The following is an 18,543-nucleotide window of genomic DNA, read 5'->3' as shown; positions in this document are numbered from 1 at the left end:
TCCCTCAGATGCAAAGTTGAACTCACATTAAAAAATTACAGGATTTACAGAGACATGAGGTACAAGGAATGCGTGTCATTAGAAATGACTCTCAGGGGGCACCTGGGTGGCTCTGTTGGTTAAGCATCTGACTTTGGCTCAGGTCATGATCTCATGGTTCATGAGTTCAAACCCCGCGTCGGGCTTTGTGCTGATGGCTCGGAGCCTGGAGCCTGCTTCAGATTCTGTGTCTCCTTCTCTCTCTGCCCCTTCCCTGCTCATGCTCTGTCTCTCTTTCAAAAAGAAACATTAAAAAAAAATGACTCACAGTAGGATTAGACTTCTAAGCAATTCAGTGTATAAAATTATGAAGCACAGAATATAAACCATGTTGAGTTTGGAAGGTTAAAAATAATAACATATGGTGTAAAATCATAAAGAAGGGAAAAGACAGTGTTCAAAATGACTGCAGTCCTTTTAACAGTCACTAGTGAAAGGTATCCAGAGAATTATTTAGAGGAACGGACCTGGGCATGACTTACTTATAACTTTGATAGATCCCAGACACTGTGAGGCTCTGTGTTCATTTGGGGATTTACATAAGGATAAATAATCCCCAATTACTATTATTTCCCTTTAGTTTTGTTTTGTATCCCACCTACGGGGTAACAGTACTACTTTTTAAAAAATATTTTTGATGTTTTATTTATTTCTGAGAGAGAAAGAGAGACAGCGTGAGCAGGGAGGGTCAAAGAGAGAGGGAGACACAGAATCTAAAGCTGGCTCCAGGCTCTGAGCTGTCAGCACAGAGTCCAACGCGGGGCTCGAACCCATGAACCATGAGATCATGACCTGAGCCGAAGTCGAACACTTAACCAACTGAGCCACCCAGGCGCCCCAGTACTACTTTTCTTCTAACATTTATTTACTAAATTTCCTACAAATACTCAGCTCCTCAAATATTCTTTGTATTAGGGTTCTCTAGAGAAATAAAGCCAATAGGATGTGGGCATTATAAGGAATACATGAGACTTATTATAAGGAATCAGCTCGCACCATTATGAAGATTGCAGTTACCAAGGTGTGTGGTTACCAAGGTGCAAATCCAGGAAAGCTGGTCTGTCGTTACATTGTGTGTCTGAAGGCCTGAGAACCAGGAAAGCTGATGATGTGAGTTTCAGGTTGAAAACCGGCAGGTTCAAGACCCAAAAAGAATCAGTGTCTGAAGGTTGAGAAAGACCAATACTGAGATATTGCTCTCAATCACCTAGGCTGGAAAAATTCCCGTTTACTCTGTCTTTTTGCAGTATTCACTTCTTCAGCTGGTGGGATGAGGCCCACCACACTGAAGAAGGCAATCTGTTTTACCGGATCCACCAATTCAAACGTAAATCTCATTCAGAAACACCCTTACAGACACACCTTGGGTAAATTTTGACCAAATGTCTGGGCACAACACTGAAGAGTCACTTTGACATATAAAGTTAACCATCACACTCTTTGAATTGACCTCACCAACATGGACTTACCTCTTTAATTAATGAGCTGAATGCAGTAAAAATGGACTCATGATCATTTGAACCCAATAGTCCGATTTAATCACAGTTCTAGTGAGAGGGCAGTTACAATTGAGATTTTTGTAGAAATTGCAGATTGTCCTTTCCAATCCAGTTCCTCTCTTCCCTAGCAGTAGAATTAGAGCCAGGCATGTATGTGAAAAGTGGCTTTATTTCCACACTCCAGTACAGTCTGATATGACTACATGACCAATAGTTGCTAATGAAATGTAAACACAAGAGGTCTCTGTTTCTGTTAATTCTGAGCTCTAAAACATTGAATTATAGTCTTTCATCTTACTTCCCCCTCTAACGAGCTATAACACCAAAGTGTCTGTGACCCAGCCTTGACAAAGGGATGAAGTTAGCTGCCTAAGACAGAAACAAGACTCCAGCAATGTAGAACATGGTACAATGCCTACTTGCCCTGGATTTTTTACATGAGAAAATATATCCATTTGTTTGTCCTTTAAGTGAAGACAAATTGACTTTTGTATATTAATCTATTCTTGGTGGGGTTTCTTCCTTATATTGGTTTAGTATTTACTTTAAATACCTTAAAGTATTTCATCTTTAAGTGAAGGGCAGGGCAGGGGTATAATACGAAACCTAAACCACATTGGCGATAGAGAGGGGAAAATACGGCAAGCTAGCTACTTGGTGGTACCTATTGATAATCCATGAGAAACATTTGGTAAAGCTAATGTTTTTCACAACTTGGAAGGACAATGCATATACTCCAGAAGAAAGCAGTCTGTGTAGCGGTACAGACTCTTAAAGGAACTTAGCTTTCAATTTATACATGGCCAGAGAGGAAAATGAACCAGGAAGAAACGCTCAGTGGGCGAGACCGAAGATGGTGGCTGAAATCTACAAGGAATAGAATCCGAAGCATTCGAAAACTCCCTCTCAGCTCCAGCTCCTGAGAAGAATTCCGTACTGCTAGGAATCAATTACTGCTGAGTGTTTTTCAGTAGTTTCTTCTCCAAAAGGGTATTTAGTTTAATCCCCTCCCACCTTTTTTCCCCCAATTAACTCATTGCTCACAGGGTATTGGGTATGTGGGTGGAGGGCAAGTGTCCTAACTTGTCTTATTTATGTTATCAGAATGCAAGAGCTCTGTGCTGGTCAAGTGGAGACTATAGCAATCAATGGATCTGATTTGGGGTCAGCTTTTTGGAAATGAGATGAGTCAGTTCTGTTCAAGGGAAGGTGGATGAGCGTAAATAATGCAGCTGCCAGAGAGGCAGCCCGGGGGTCAAATCTGCTTGGTTTTTACCAGGACGTCTTTTGTCTCTTTTCACGTATCACTGTGGATCAGCTGATGCAAAAGCAAAACTTTCCACTCATAGAAGCTCCTGTTCAAGAGATACAAAAACCGAGTACTGTTCTCTCTCAACCCTTAATTACTATGACCATGAACGCTCTCACCCGCCACTCGTCACTAGCTCACTAATTTTTTTTCACCCCAGCAAACATAGCAAGTAAATTTATTACTGGACCTTCTCCCTTTGCATTTCAAGAAATTCAATTCAATATTCATGTGTTGTTTATTCTTCCTTCATCCCGAGGTCCCACCAACACTTGCTTCACCTAGGTCACTCAGCATGAAATGTTGAGACCCAAATATCAAAGGGCATGTCCATCCCAAAATTCTGAGTGTGCTGCTTGGGAGGAAGAAACCGATGTCTCCAAGGCTCTTTGTGACACGTAGACTCATTACAATCCTAATTCCTGTGTCTATACGGCAGTGTGTGAGCCTTTTACTGAGGTTATTTTGGATTACGATGACTCGAAGGGAGAATTTCTGGGTTCATTGAAGCTACACAGCTCTCTGGAGCTTCAGCACAAACAAGCAAGCAATTTGTGATTCCACCATGGTCAGCTTCTTAACTGGTCAGAAAATCTGAACTATTGGGTGTATAATTCCAATATAGATTGATGTAAATGAAAATGAGGAAACCCATGACTCACATCATAAGGCATCTGGAAAGATGGCAGCCATTATGCTGATCAATTTAAAAACTCATATGAATACATGAAAATTGAATTTCTAATGCTTTAGATGTGCCTGCACTTAAAAAATTCTGATAGTCACCCTGGTTAATGAAGTAGGCAACTCAGTTATTATTTGTTGTTCTTAGAGCCATTGCCAGGGGTCCTATTTGCTATTTTCTTTTTCAAACGTCATATCCCAAATTCAAAATAATAGAATAGCCAAGGTTAATTTATATCCAAATCATCTTGGAAGTCTTCTCATTATCTGCTAGAGCATGGAAAAAAAGGTGCTCTTTCTTTTTTTAAGAGGAGGGATAATAGAAATAATTAGTATTTACCCTAACTTATGAATTCTATACAATTTAGTAACTCCACACTATTAGTAACTCTACACAATTCACATTGAGAAGAGATGTACTTGTATTCATTCACAAAGACAATGGATATCAAAAGACTTTTATCTTAGAAAGAATTTGTGTTTAGGTTACATATAGAAAAACTGTAATACCACTTAAGGCAAAAACCAAAGGCTCTAGAAACTTTGTCAATAGTCAAGTCATCCCTAATGTGGTCTTAATCAATATAATTATTAACTAAGTGCTTATAAACTGATATACATCATAACTCAATGGTTTGATTTCACATATTCTGGTTTTATGGGTTCTTATAATAGTCTTAGCTCCTTAGATTATTTCCAGTTTTTTTTCTTCACACTGATTGAAAGGACTTTGGTATCTCCTAAACATCCAAACATAAAAAGTACCAAATAAAGATCATATTGTAGACTTAGTTGTGTGTTCGTTTTTGCTTGTTACTTTAGAACAATTTCAAACTGGCAAAAAAGTCAAAGAACTGTTTTTAATTGAACAATTGTAATGTCATTTGTGGACACGATACTCTTCCAAACATCTCTGTGCGCACACTGGATAAGCAGGGACGTTCTGTACACAGCCAACACGGAAGTCCACACCAGGTGAGGGACACGGAGGTAATTAATACTGTCGTGTGATTCAGACCCACCTAGCTTCTGCCACTTTTCAGTGTCTTTTGGGGGAAGAGATCCCAGTTGATAATCACAAATCACACTTAGCTGCCATCATCATTTCCATTATCTTCAATCTCAATTACTTCCTCAGTCTTTCCTTGACCATCACACTTCAGTGCTTCTGAAAGGCAGAGGCCAATTACTCTGCACACTATTCCCCAATTTGTGTGTTCCTGGTGGTACCTCATATTTATTTACATTCAGGTTATATACATCTTTGGCAGGAATATTTCAGAAGGGATCCTGTGCTCTCACTGCATCTATCCAGAGAATACAGTCACGATCTATCCAATATTTTTAAAGATATGATTAAAATGTAAATCAGTGGACTTTGAGTAAATCAGATTACCTTTCGTAATACGGGGGCGCCTCATCTTATCAGCTGAAGGCCTTAAGAAAAGCAATTAAGGTCTCTGAGAAATAAAACACAATTCTACCTCCAAACTGCCTTCATATGTAAGACACAACACTGACTATTCCTTGTTTCCAGCCTGCTGGCTGGTCCTAAAAATTCCAAACTGCCAATCACATGAGCCAATTCACTAAAATCCCTCTCTCTCTCTCTCTCTTTCTCTCTCACCACCTTCTGAGATGGAGATATCTATCTATCTATCTATCTATCTATCTATCTATCTATCTATCTATCTATCATCTATCCCACTGGTTCTGTATCCTTGGAGAACTCTTGCTTATAATACTGTTTATGACATCTTTTCAGTCAGCTGCCCCTACTCCCCTCCCTAACACTCACCAAAAGGGTGGAATCATTTCTCATGACAGCAGCCTTCCCCAGTATAGGCTGACATCATTAACATAAACAACCACCTGGTAGATTATACCAAACTACTGAGTAGGATTTCTCATGGCTATTTTGTTACAAGCTAGAAGACTTACTGGAAGCAACCTGTTTATATAAGACCTTCCAAAAAAATTGTTATACTCTACAGCGTAACCAACCTTTTAAATTTGCTTGTACATAGGTTTAATCAATAAAATATACAATTTTATTTTTACAATGAACTTAGGCTATGTTCAACTCATTTGTTATATTTAGAAAGGCTATAGCTGCAGTACAAGATTTAACTAACTATAATGTTTGTCACATTTTCATCCACTGTGGAGATGTGTATGCTGTGGTCCCTTCTTTTTTTATATTTTTTAACTTTTTTAATGTTTACTATTTTTGAGAAAGAGAGAGAGAGAAAGAGAGAGCAAGCAGGGGAGGGGCAGAGACAGAGGGAGACACAGAATATAGAGCAGGCCCCGGGCTCCGAGCTGTCAGCACAGAGCCCAACACAGGGCTCAAACTCACAGACCATGAGATCATGACCCGAGCTGAAGTCGACCCCTTAACCTACTGAGCCCCCCGAGTCACCCCCTAGATGTGGTCCCCTCTATTAGAGCATACTACTGAACGTGTTATAAGCCACAATTATGATAACATTTATCTATAAATATTAATTTATATTTTCTATTAATAATCCTGTCTTTTGAGAAGCATAGGCATTACCATCATATTTGTAAATATGGCATAAAATTTTAACTATAAAAATGATTCGTTTTGTTTGTTCATTAAGTTATGTAGCATAAAATCTTTGCTGATGGTACGACTTCACAGATAATAAACAAGAATCCCCTTAAACTCGATGCCCCCCCTATGGCTGAGTTCACTACATTTTTCTATTCTGACCTACTCTGAGCGTTACTATAACAATCTCTGAATTTGGAGATGCTACCTTAAAAATAATCACAATTACTCAGGATGTGTACCTACTGGTTTCTGGCATTTATGTCAAGGTTATATCAACCCACCGTGAGGGCATTGGCAAGAGAGGAAGTGGTCTGCTCTCTACAAATATTTTGAGTGTCTTTGCTTCCATACTCCCTGGTGGTATCTTAATTGACCAAATATTCACTCATTGATGTGCTCACTGAAGTGTTTCTCTTCCAGAAGGTGTAAGAGATTCTCGTTTCCATTGTTTTATGTGTGGATGACTCCTTTGGGATCACTGAATGAGAACACATAAATGTCCTTTTTGAACGCAACCACAAAATGAGTCTGTACAGACGCTCAAACAGGGAATCTGATCTACCATAAGGGTGATTGGACAATACAGTTACTATAGGTCATTTATTAGCAGAGAAATTTAGCATTCGTATGATGGCCAACAACTCCTGTTGAATGTGGTTAAATGTTCTAGGATAACTAAAGAAGTCCGGAAGTAAAATGAACCAGGCAGCTCTTTGACATTGAGCAAAATGATCCCAGGGACCTACTCTGGGGACTTGGCGTGGTAGGTAGTCTGGACTTATTCCACAAATATTAGTAATGATGCTTTTCCCCTAAACATGCTGGCATGGCCTGCACCCCATCAAGCTATATATTTGGTGTTTCCCTATTAAAAAAAGGGGAGCAGCTCTGATAGACTTAATGGAATCCTGTGCAAATGACATATGGAAGTAAAGACCTAATTTAGATGAATGTGAAAACCTCAGGATTTGTGTATCCACAAATCTGTGTCCCTTCTGTCATCCCAGCATTCGGGCGGTGCTAGAGGTTGGCTTGCAAAAGGAAAACCTTTCCATCGACCCCAGTGCTGGCCTGGAAAATACCAAAACCAAGTGCCCTTTTCAACAAAAATGTGGCTCACCAGGTGCCCCTGTCGTGAGTGACCCCAAACAGTTGTGGGCGTAGTAACAGCTCCATCTATTAGTCACCTGAGAACTACGCCCCCATAAACAGAAGGCCAGACCCTAAGAACCTAATTGACTGACGAAACACAGCACTATACCGACCTGCTGACTCGCTTGGCCTTTCTGGACTTCTATTTCTCACCATTTCGTTAGCATAAACATCGTGGAGACCTCCTGCTTTTTCCCAGATGTGGACACCTCAGGGAATAATTGGGTGACATGGGGTTCTCGTCAGTGATATGTAGGTGATGGCACTATGTGCCTCATTTAGGAAACGGAGACATTGTGATTCCACTTCTTCACACCCTTTCTAACTCCCGTCGGTAGAACCATTGGCCTGTCTGAGTCTGGACATCAACCATGCCAATGGGTGATCCCAATGTCACATATCCCTATCCAATGTCACATATCCCAATGTCACATATCCCCTATCCAATGTCACATAAGAAAAATGGAAAGGACCAGTGCCCGGTGAACAGCGTGACAAGGCTCTCTGCTTGCACCAGCATACTTGTTCTTCAACAGCTGTAATTTTAGCCTTCTCTGTTATGGAAACTAACCTGTGGACTGTAACCTGTTTACTGTACTGTGGAGGTAATAGGTAGAGAAGCAAAAAAAAATCCCCAATATTTTCCACATTGATGAATAATGTCAATCCTCAAAATTCAGTAAAATAAATTTAAATCCAGGTAAATAAACAGGTATGTATTCTTTAAACATTGTGATTAAATTATAGAGGAGCATAGAAATTAAAGAGAAACACTAAAATTATTTTTAAAATGATTAACTATAAAGAAATAAAAATTAGGGCTCCTGGGTTGCACAGTCAGTAAAGCATCTAACTCTTGATCTCAGCTCAGGTCATCATCTCACAGTTCAGGAGTCTGAGCCCCACTTCAGAGCCTGCTTCAGATTCTGTCTCTCTCTCTCTCTCTCTGCCCCTCCCTTGCTCACATTCTGTCTCTTTCTCTCTCTCTCTCAAAAATAAATAAACATTAAAAAATTTAAGAAGAAATAAAAGAATACACTGATAATTAATTTCTAAAAACAACCCCAAAAAAACACCCAAAACACTATGAAAATCCAGAGATTAAAAATGACTCTTAGCTTATAATTTATAGTTGTCATTGAAGAACAAAAGCCAAATGAAAGCACTTCCAAGCACAAAATAATTGACAAAATTTGCAGCAATCTCTTGTGATTCAGGAAGAAGAAAAAAGATTGCACAAAAGAAGTCCTGTCATGTAAGTAGAAATTCTGAGTGCATGAACTGCTTAATCTATTTAAATAAAATCAACCACCAAATTTCTAGGGGATAGTCACAATCCTTATTTTGCTAAAATTTGGAATACAAGCATGGGATATCAATAGTACGTAAGACAAGATAACCACGAAAAAAGGCAAGTAGTAGGTAAATTCAAACTTTAGTGGGAGAAAAATAATAAGAAAAATTGAATTATTATAAAGAAGAATTAATATAAAGTCATAAATATAAAACAGAAACAGTAAAATTTAGAAAAGGAGCATAAAACAAAGCAGCAGAAATAAATTACAAGATATCCGTAAATATAAATGTATACAGTAATAGCTCTAGGAAAAGAAGGACCAAAATTAAGGAGACAGGTTATCACACAAATGAAAGACCAAGTCTACCATCCTATTGGATGCTTTAAGTTATATACCTGATGGGCGCCTGGGTGGCTCAGTCGGTTGAGCATCTGACTTTGGCTCAGGTCATGATCTCACAGTTTGTGGGTTCGAGCCCCGCGTTGGGCTCTGTGCTGACAGCTAGCTCAGAGCCTGAGGCCTGTGTTTGGATTCTGTATCTTCTCTCTCTCTGACCCTCCCCTGCTCACCTACTCACGCTGTCTCTCTCTCTCAAAAGTAAATAAAATATTTTAAAAAATTATAAGTTATATACCTGCAACATTGTACTTACAGTATTTCCAAACAAATATGAAAGAAGCATTGGCAAATGTATTATCAAATGGTGATTTTTCTATAGTTGATTTTTTTTTATTTTTTTAAGTTTATTTCTTTATTCTGAGAGAGAGAATCCGAGCAGAGGAGGATGGGAGGAGAGAGAAGAGAGAGAATCTCAAGCAGGCTCCGAGCTGACAGCACAGAGCCAGGCGTGGGGCTCAGACCTTTGAACCACAAGATCATGACGTGAGCCAAAACCAAGCCTTGGCCACTTTAACTGACTGTACCACCCAGGCACCCCTCATATGGGAAATTTTTGACAGCTTCCTCAACATAACTAATTCTAACCAAGGTGAGTGAAGGAGAAAGGTGACATAAGGGTCACAGAGAAACTGAAGGAAGAAAGAAACACCGAGAAGAGACACCAAGAACAAAGAGATCTTAGGAAAGATTTGAATGAAAACACATTTTAGCTGTGAGGAAGGGCCAAGTATGCATTCCTTAACAGCAAAATGGAGCCAGAAGACAGTGGTAGAGAATTTCAGTGTGCTGGGGGGATGTGAAGCCATAGCAGAAATAAGAAATATATCCATGCTAAACAGTTTTCTAAGAAGTGCAAACGAGAGATTGAAACCAACAGACCACTCCTAGTGGCGTTAATAAGAAAAGTAAAAGTTAAATAAGGCTTTTTGATAGAAAATAAAGTGGTTGCAGAAAGCAGGTAAATACAAGGGGAAACAAGAAACCCTTGGCCACATTAAATAATAATACCTAACTCTGCTCAGAGAACATAATAGAACATCTCGTTCAGCCAAAAAGAAAAAAAAAAAAAAAAAGGAAGTTTCCCTCTGGCAAAATCCAAGCAAATTTGCGCATTAAGATACAGGTTGATACATTATAACCCACAACCCACAGAATAAATTAGGAGTCCTTGCTTCACACTGATACAAAGAAAGAAACAAATACAAAGTTTGAGAGGGAAGGGAAATTACATACTCTCAAAGTCACCCAGCCCAGACAACTAATTAGAAGGAGAAAAGGGGTAATTTGAGTGAAGTGCTGGAGGAAGTCATCAAGTGGGCATGACAGGCAGTTGACCTGTGGCTGGACCCTGGCGACCTACGGTCCTCACCCCCTCCCCATTCTTAGAATGTGCATTCCTCTTGTCTTCCCCCTCCTGGAAGCTGCCCCAAGGACACAGCCCTGAGAGTGAAGTGATGCTGACACCATCTGTACGGTGCAAGTGACAAAACTCCATTAAGGACTCTAAAATATTTCAGACTTGAGGGTGGGGCAGGGATCTCATCTTGTGGTCCCCAAGACAAACCTCAGATGTAAGTTCCCTTGTTCATGACACCTGCCGCCTGCGCATGGCGGGTGGCGGCCTCCGTCTTCCCTCTCTTCCTACCCCGCGCCCACAGGGATGATCTGACACCATCAGATCTCACCCAGGAGGCCCCCAAGGGTGAGCACCAACAGTTGGCAGTAAGGCAACAGGGACACCCTGAAAACCCCAGCTGCCTCAGCGCCCTTGTTTCAGGGACTAAATTGAGCGTGTTGCAGCAGAGAGACACCCTGGGGAAGGGAAGGCAGGGGATAGAGGGGTGTTGTGGTGCCTGACAGTGAAACAGACACAGTGTCATCAGCCTCCCTCCCCCCACCTCTACTTCTAATATGGAGGAAAGTGAGAGCACAGCCACAGGAACCCCACTCAGCAGGGCGGCCCCGGTTCAGGACACTCTCCTGATGACAGAAAACATTCCCTCTGAGCTTACTGATACGGTTGTCACGTTCCAGAAAAATGCCAGGAGGTCATGCACGTATGGATGGTGTGGCCATGGGACGTGGGGCTCTGGGAAAGGTGCCTGTGGCACTACTCTGACAAGCAGGATATGGAAGGGGTGAGCAATCTCACCACCCACTGCCTTCTAGCAGCACCTTCCTGATGCTTGGGGGTTCAAGGCACTCACTGCCTTAGAAACTGGGTCCTTCTATTCTGCAGCCAGGCTTGACCCGGGGACCTCCCTGGGTGTGCTAGACCCAAGAAATCCACAGAGAAGGAGCAGTAAATTCTTAGGAAGTTGGGGATGAGACAGAGCCTGGAGGGAGGCACATTCACTGCAGGCATGGAAGCCAAGATTCTCCAGTTCCTCTTCTAGCACCTGGTATGGGGTGCTGATACCCATGCTGAGCCCAGTCATGGGGCAAGAATTTCATGATGCTGGGCAATTCATTGTTGATCTTGGGAAAACCGAGAAATTCTGGGAATGGGAACAGGTTGTGGGAAAGATCCAAGAAAGAGAGGAAGCTCTCAAGACCAAAAACTCTCCCAATCCATTGGAAAGGGCTGGTAAAAATAACCCGGAAGCAAATTGGGTTTCACTTCCTCGCTATAAGAACCCTACCTGAACATGTAGACAGGCAACCCAAGTCTCGGTTGGCCTTAAAACCTGAACAACAGCTCAGACCTGCCCCATCTGCCGCTACAACCCTGGATGCACCCCCCACTCCAGCAGAGTCTTCAGAAATACAGTCCCATTCAGGGTGAGGACCAAGATTGCCAAGACTAGAAGTAATGCGAGGCCTCATGTTGAGCTCACTACTCTCTTGTCCTCCAGAAGTGAACAAGAGATGGCGGCTTTGGTGGATACTAGAGCTGGATGTACTCTAATAAGTGGTACCCCCTTAAGTTTTCTGGTCCCCTTGGTGCCGTTGATGATTATGGGGTCAAGCAGTTATGGGCTGGAAGGTCCTTTGACACTGAAAAGTGAGTATTCTTCCCCATAAAAAGATGAGGCTTTTACCTCTCCAATACCAAGGAACACATTGGACACAGGTATCTTAAAAGGTCAAACTCTGCAAACCTCTTTTGATGAAGTTGGCCTCCGGCTTAGAGTAATCAAACCAGAGCTGTGGGGAAATGCCAGCTACAAACCAGTAAACCTGCCCCTCACCCCGTGAAGGGTGGTGACGTCAGATGATATAATTGCCTAGAGTGGGAGGCATCAGGAGATAGACGAAACCAAAAACTGTATCAAATGGGTATTATCAACACTGTACCAATTGTTTTCAACAGCTTAATATGGTCACTAAAAAGTCCTACGGCCAATGGCGGTTAATGACAGTAGGACTATTGAGACCTGAACAAGGTGGTGCCCCTTCCACGCATGTGTCCGACATTGCCGCCATCTTAGTTCCCTTGGCCATAGTCCTAGGAGGGTTCCATGCTGGGCTGGACTTAGCAAATGACTCTTTCATTATACCACTGGTCCCTGAGTCACAAGATCAATTTGTCTTCAAGTGGGAGGGGCAACAGTGGACCTTTCAAGTGCTCCCCCAAGGTATTGGCACAACCCTACCATGTATCAAAATGACAGCCTAGGACTTACCCCCATTGTCCTTTCCCACATCAGTAAAATGGGCTCAATTACATTGATGGTATAATGTTAGCTTACAGAGACTTGTCTCTGCTTCAGGACACCCTGCAGGCTTTGCTGGAATATTTATGAGGAAGATAATGGGCCATGAACCAACAGAAAATTCAAGACCAAGGCATGGCTAGACCATACGTTTTTGAGAGTCACATGTTTGGATAAGATGCATCACTGTTGTCCCAGTAATTGTGATTGATAAGGTGCAAACTTATCTCATGCTTGAAAATGTGAAAGAGGTGCAGGCCTTTTAGGGGTTTGGGGTTCAAAGGACTCTTCTCCATGTGGCACAGTGCCATTAGGCCTTAGCCTAGAAAAGGCACATGTGGGAGTAGGGATCAGAGGAAAAAGCCAACTTTGAAAAGGCAAAAATACCAAGGAAACAGCTCTCCCAAGCAGGGCTACCATTTGAGTTAGATGTGCCTGTGATTCTGGAAGGTGTGGGTCAGGTGCTGTGGCAGAGACCAGAGGAAAGAGTTCCCCTGGGATTTTGGTCTCAGCTCTGGAAGGAGACAGGAAGCAGATATACCCATATAGAGCACCAGCTCCTGGCGGCATACACCATGTTCCTCCAGGTAGAGTCTCTCCCATGTAGTCAGCGGGCTTCACTCAGTGGTCTGACTTGTGATCATTCATGAGCTCTGGCCACTAACCCTTTATGCCGACAGTTGGGCCATTCTTGAGAGATTAACTCTATGGCTTGGATAATGGGAGTCCAAGGAGTGGATGATCATGAATAAGTTCTTTTAAGGCCAAGATGCACATGGGAAGGTATTTGGGTCACCCTCAGGAGCCTGGGGCAGTCCTCGCTGTCTTCCATGTCCCAGTTCATAAGGCACTGACACCTGCCTTATGTCAGCTGACGCCCAGGCTGAGGTCCCAACCCTAACAACTGAGACTTCAGTCGACATAACAGATTGGGTGCATGGGAAGGAAGAGTGGCCATCATTGCACCCAGGTGGATGGCATGTTGCCAAGGATGCCAGAATGCCCTAGAAATCCAGTGACATGGATAATGCAGTAACAGCATGTCCTGTAGGTTCTAAATAATACCATCCACCAGAGTTCCCAACAGGGAAGGGGTGGACAGACTGGTTACAGTGGGCCCTCCCTCTGTGTGAGGGTTCTAAACATATCCCGGTTTGTACTGACATGCCAAAAAGCTGGCATAGATGTGGACCAGGAGCTAGCTAGGGGGAAATCTGTGTAGGAAAGGGACTTGATAATCAAGTGTTCTTCAAGTTGAATCTCAAAGTCATCCCAGACTACTCAGTCTCTACTGCAATCCCCTAGTCCTGCTGCAAGCTGGACCGATCGAAACAAGCCAGGCCAAGTGGAACACACACCACTTCAAAAAGGGGTTGGAGGTCCTGGTCTGGCATATGCCACTTCCAGTCCATCTCCCCACATGTGGCAATCCTGCCTTTCGCAGCCAACATGCATGGCATGCACAACCAGGTCAAGTTCCTAAGACTGCCACCCTTCCTCTTCCCTTCTTCTCAAATCTGGGTGGGCACATTCTGTTCTCCACATGTACTATCATCGCCACTGCCTTCGTTCCCTCTATTGGCCTGGAGAACATTATAGCACATGTGGAAGACCTTACTAAATTCACCCGGCAAGCCTTGAATGATAGACCACCAACCCTGTCCTTATTGAACAGTGAAGGGTCTCCAATGAGAAAAACTGTCCTCCGAAATAGGATGGCCTTGGACATTAGTACTGCCTCTCAAGGAGGCTCCTGTATCATTATCCAAAGAGAATGTTGTCTGTTCATACTTGAGGCATCTGCTACTGTATCATCTTTATTAAATTACATGAGACATGAGGGCAGGAGAGAATACCTTGAGGGATTTGTTCCCTGGCCTAGGGGACTGGATAAATCAGTGGTTCACATCATGGAGCTCTTGGTAGAAAAAGTTGTCACCGATTTTAGGAATCACAGCCTTAATCTGTGTTTTGTCTTGCATGTGTCCAGATTGCTGCTCTGGTAGCTGCTGCCCAAGGCAAGCCTTCTATATAACGTCCCTTGCTTACTACATCTGTCACTTGTCATTGGCCTCCTCTTTCTTCAGTCTCTCCCTGCCATCCATATACAGAGGCTGATTTCAGATCTCACCTGGGAAGTTCCCAAGGAGGTTTTGAACCAAGAGGAAGTCTGACAGCCTCTTGATTAATTAATCACTAATAACTGGGTGAACCCGGCGTGTCACCTGAGAAGATGCAAATGTCCATCAACACTCCACTTACTAAATACGGTGGAAGTTCAGAGAACAATGAAAATGAATTAACTACAAATACAGCCAATATGGTGACTGAATTTTAAAACTATTTGGATGAAAAACAAGTCACTAAAGAAGATTCATAGATTGATCTGTTGGACTCCATTTAAAACTACTTGAAAAAAGAAAGCCTAACCAAACATATGGGCTTGGGTTTCATAAGTTCAGGATCATAAGGGACAGCAAGGGGTATTAATGCAGCTATCTGCAACAGTGTTGGTCTTTGGGCGGAAGAGAGGACGCGGAATAAACATGCACAAAATATTTCATTATTTTAGTGAGGCTCTGGGTTCCATCATGATTACATAATTAATTAAACCAGTTGGTATGTCTGCAATATACCAGAATATGTTTTTGAAAGATTACTTTGCTATTGGATGGATTATTAGCAGCAAGAGTGGAAGAAGGAAGACCAGCTGGAAAGGAACCACCTTAATCCTTCCAAAAGATGATGTTGGCCTGAACTAAGGTGTTGGCAATGGAGACAGAGGGAAGCACATGGTTAAAGTGTGTATTTGGAAGATAGAACCAATTGCCTTCCCACATGAAATGATGCAAATACTGATTAAGAGGGAGATGGGCCAAATGACTCCAAGTTTTCAGCTTTAACGACTGGAGGGTATGTTATCCCATTGGAATTAATTCCTTATGGAGAGATTGACAAGCAAGAGAGAAGAACGGACAAAAGAAAGGAATGTCTCATGAACGGTAGAAAGGATGGAATCTAGAGCACAAGTCGAAGAGCCAGCCTTGGATAGGAACAGACAATATTTCTGGAATATAACAAGAGGGTAGAGGAGGTCCCCATCTAAAAGCTTCCACCTCGGAAGAGGGAGGCAAGATGGCGGAGAAGCGGGAAGCACCGTACATTTCGCCTGCACTCATCTCTCAAACAGAGAAGGCCTGAAGTCGTAGGACACTGAGCCACAGGAGTTTGGGAAGAGAAAGAGACAGAGTGCACTGGGAAGGAAACCTCATAAGTACGTGAGTGCGAACTGGGGAAGATAAAAGCGGGACGGGACCAGAGACACAGAAGGAGGGGAGGGACCCCGGCTTGCGCGCAGCTGCGGTGAGTGATTAACCAGCGAGTGGGGGCGAGCTGCCTCGAGTCCAGGGGAAAGGAAAGAAAAGCTGCGATTGCTCATAGAACCGTCCCTGGAGAAGAGAAAAAACCTCGGCTGGGAAAGACAGTGTTTTTAGCTCTGGCTGGGGTGCTGACTTTACACTAGGTGCCTTGGTCCCAGAAGGCGCCAGGAAAAACTGCACTGCCCTGCGCCCGGCACCATTCATGGCGGCAGCGGCCCGGTGAACCGGCAGCAACGCCTGCGGAGGCGGTCCCGGCGCCGGGTGAAGTGGCAGTGGCGCGCGCGACATCGGGCCAGTAAAGCGGCGGTGGCAGTGACCCAGTGAAGTGGCGCCGGCGCCGGGTCAAGCGGCGGCTGCATGAGCGAAAGTTGCCTGCTGAAGCAGCGGCGGCGGTAAAGCGGTTGCAGCGGGGTGAGGCGACAGACTCTGCGGACCTGAAGTTGCTACGTTCCCCAAACGCACTCGGGTGTATCGCTGCTTGACCCCGGCGGATCTGAGGCTGCGGCACTTCCCCCACCCTCCACTCAACCCCCTGCAACAGGGAAGCAGCAACCAGCGAAACTGTTAATGGCGGTATAACAAAGCCTCTCAGGGGTAATAAGACCAGATAGTTTCTCTGGATAAAACCACTTTCTCTCACCTCTCCAACCATATTCCACCCTTTAGCTCTTTGAAAAAAGCTTCTTATTCCTTCTGCCTGTTCATTCTATTTCCAGTTCTGTCTCATCTCCACCCTATCATCTCTCTCTTTCTCTATGCTCTTCAACCAGCACTGCATACACCCGGCTATTGAATTGTAGCTGGAAAATCTGGTTATATGCTTTAAACCGATCTTTGCCTATCAGCTTTCTTCTTTCTTCCTTTTCTTTTCCTCTTTTTGATTTTTTAATGTATTTTTATTTTCTATCATTCTCCTTCCTTCCTCCGTCTTTTCTCATTACTTTTTAGTTTTCCCTCTTGGTTACCGTAATTGTCGGATTTATCTGTATGTTTGTGTCCCTCTGTTCCCTGTGTGTTTGTCTGTATGTTTTCTTCTCCAGGGCTACCTCAAGAAACAAGCCAAAGTACACATGGTGGAGAGTCCCAAATACCACTATGAGTAGGAAAATAAAATAACCAAGATCTCAACAAGAGAGACCAAGAGATACCATTCAAATAACACTTTCTGAAAGGATAGGCCCTGGACAGTCAAAGAGCCTTCTTGGATACAGCAGCACTCACAGCTGCAGAGAGCATAACAAGTCTTTAAAACTAACAAGAGATAGAACGCTAACCAAAATGATGAAAAAAAAGAGCTCTCCTACAAAGAAACTCCAAGAATTGACAGCTAATGAACTGCTCAAAACAGATATAAGCAGCATAACTGAACAAGGTTTTAGAACAATAATGCTAAAATTAATCGCTGGGCTTGCAAAAAGCATAGAGGACCTCAAAGAAACTATGGCTACAACCAACACGGAGAACAAAAATAGGCATGATGAATTAAAAAATGTGATAAATGAAATACATAATAAACTGGAGGTGTCCAATGCACGGATTGAAGAGGCAGAAAAGAGAATAAGTGATTTAGAAGACACCATTATAGAAAAACAAGAAGCTGACAAAAAAAAGAGACAAACTGATCCAGGAACATGAAAGAAGAGATCGAGAGCTCAGTGATACAGTCAAACGCAACAATATCTGTATCATAGGAATCCTAGAAGAGGAAGAGAGAGGGAAAGCTGCTGAAGGAGTCCTAAACAAATTATAGCAGACAACTTCCCCAACCTGGGGAAGGNAAATCTTTCCAAATAAACAAAAATTGAAAGAATTTGTCACCACTAAGCCAGACCTACAAGAAATCCTGAGGGAAGAATTGCAAGGAACGAAGACACCAGAGACATCACCATAAGCATGAACCCCACAAAGGACACAATAACTCTACACCCACATATTTCAATAATAACACTGAATGTAAATGGGCTGAATGCTCCAGTCAAAGACATAGAGTATCAGAATGGATAAAAAACCAAAATCCATCTATTTGCTGTCTACAAGAAACGCATTTTAGATTGGAAGATACCTTCAGATTAAAAGTAAGGGGATGGAGAAATATCTATCATGCTATGGGAAGTCAAAAGAAAGCTGGAGTATCTATACTTATGTCGGACAAACTGGACTTTAAATTAAAGACAATAACAAGGGGTGAACAAGGGCATTATATAATAATTACAGGGTCCATCCATCAGGAAGAACTAACAATCATAAATGTCTACGCACTGAATATGGGAGCACCTAAATATCTAAAACAATTAATCACAAACAGAAAGAAGCTAATAGATAAGAATGTGCTAATAGCAGGGGACTTTAATACTCCACTTACAGCAATGGATAGATCAACCAGACAGAAAATCAGTAAAGAAACATGGACTTGAATGACACAATGGACCAGATTTATCTGACAGATATATTTAGAACTCCGCATCCTGAGGCCAAGGAATTCACTTTCTTCTCAAGTGCGCATGGCACATTCTCCAAGATAGATCATATACTGGGACATAAAAGCCCCC

The sequence above is a fragment of the Crocuta crocuta genome, unplaced genomic scaffold, assembly GCF_008692635.1.
Source record: "Crocuta crocuta isolate KB4526 unplaced genomic scaffold, BGI_CrCroc_1.0 scaffold108, whole genome shotgun sequence".
Taxonomy (NCBI): Eukaryota; Metazoa; Chordata; class Mammalia; order Carnivora; family Hyaenidae; genus Crocuta; species Crocuta crocuta.
Note: the sequence above shows the minus strand (reverse complement) of the source record.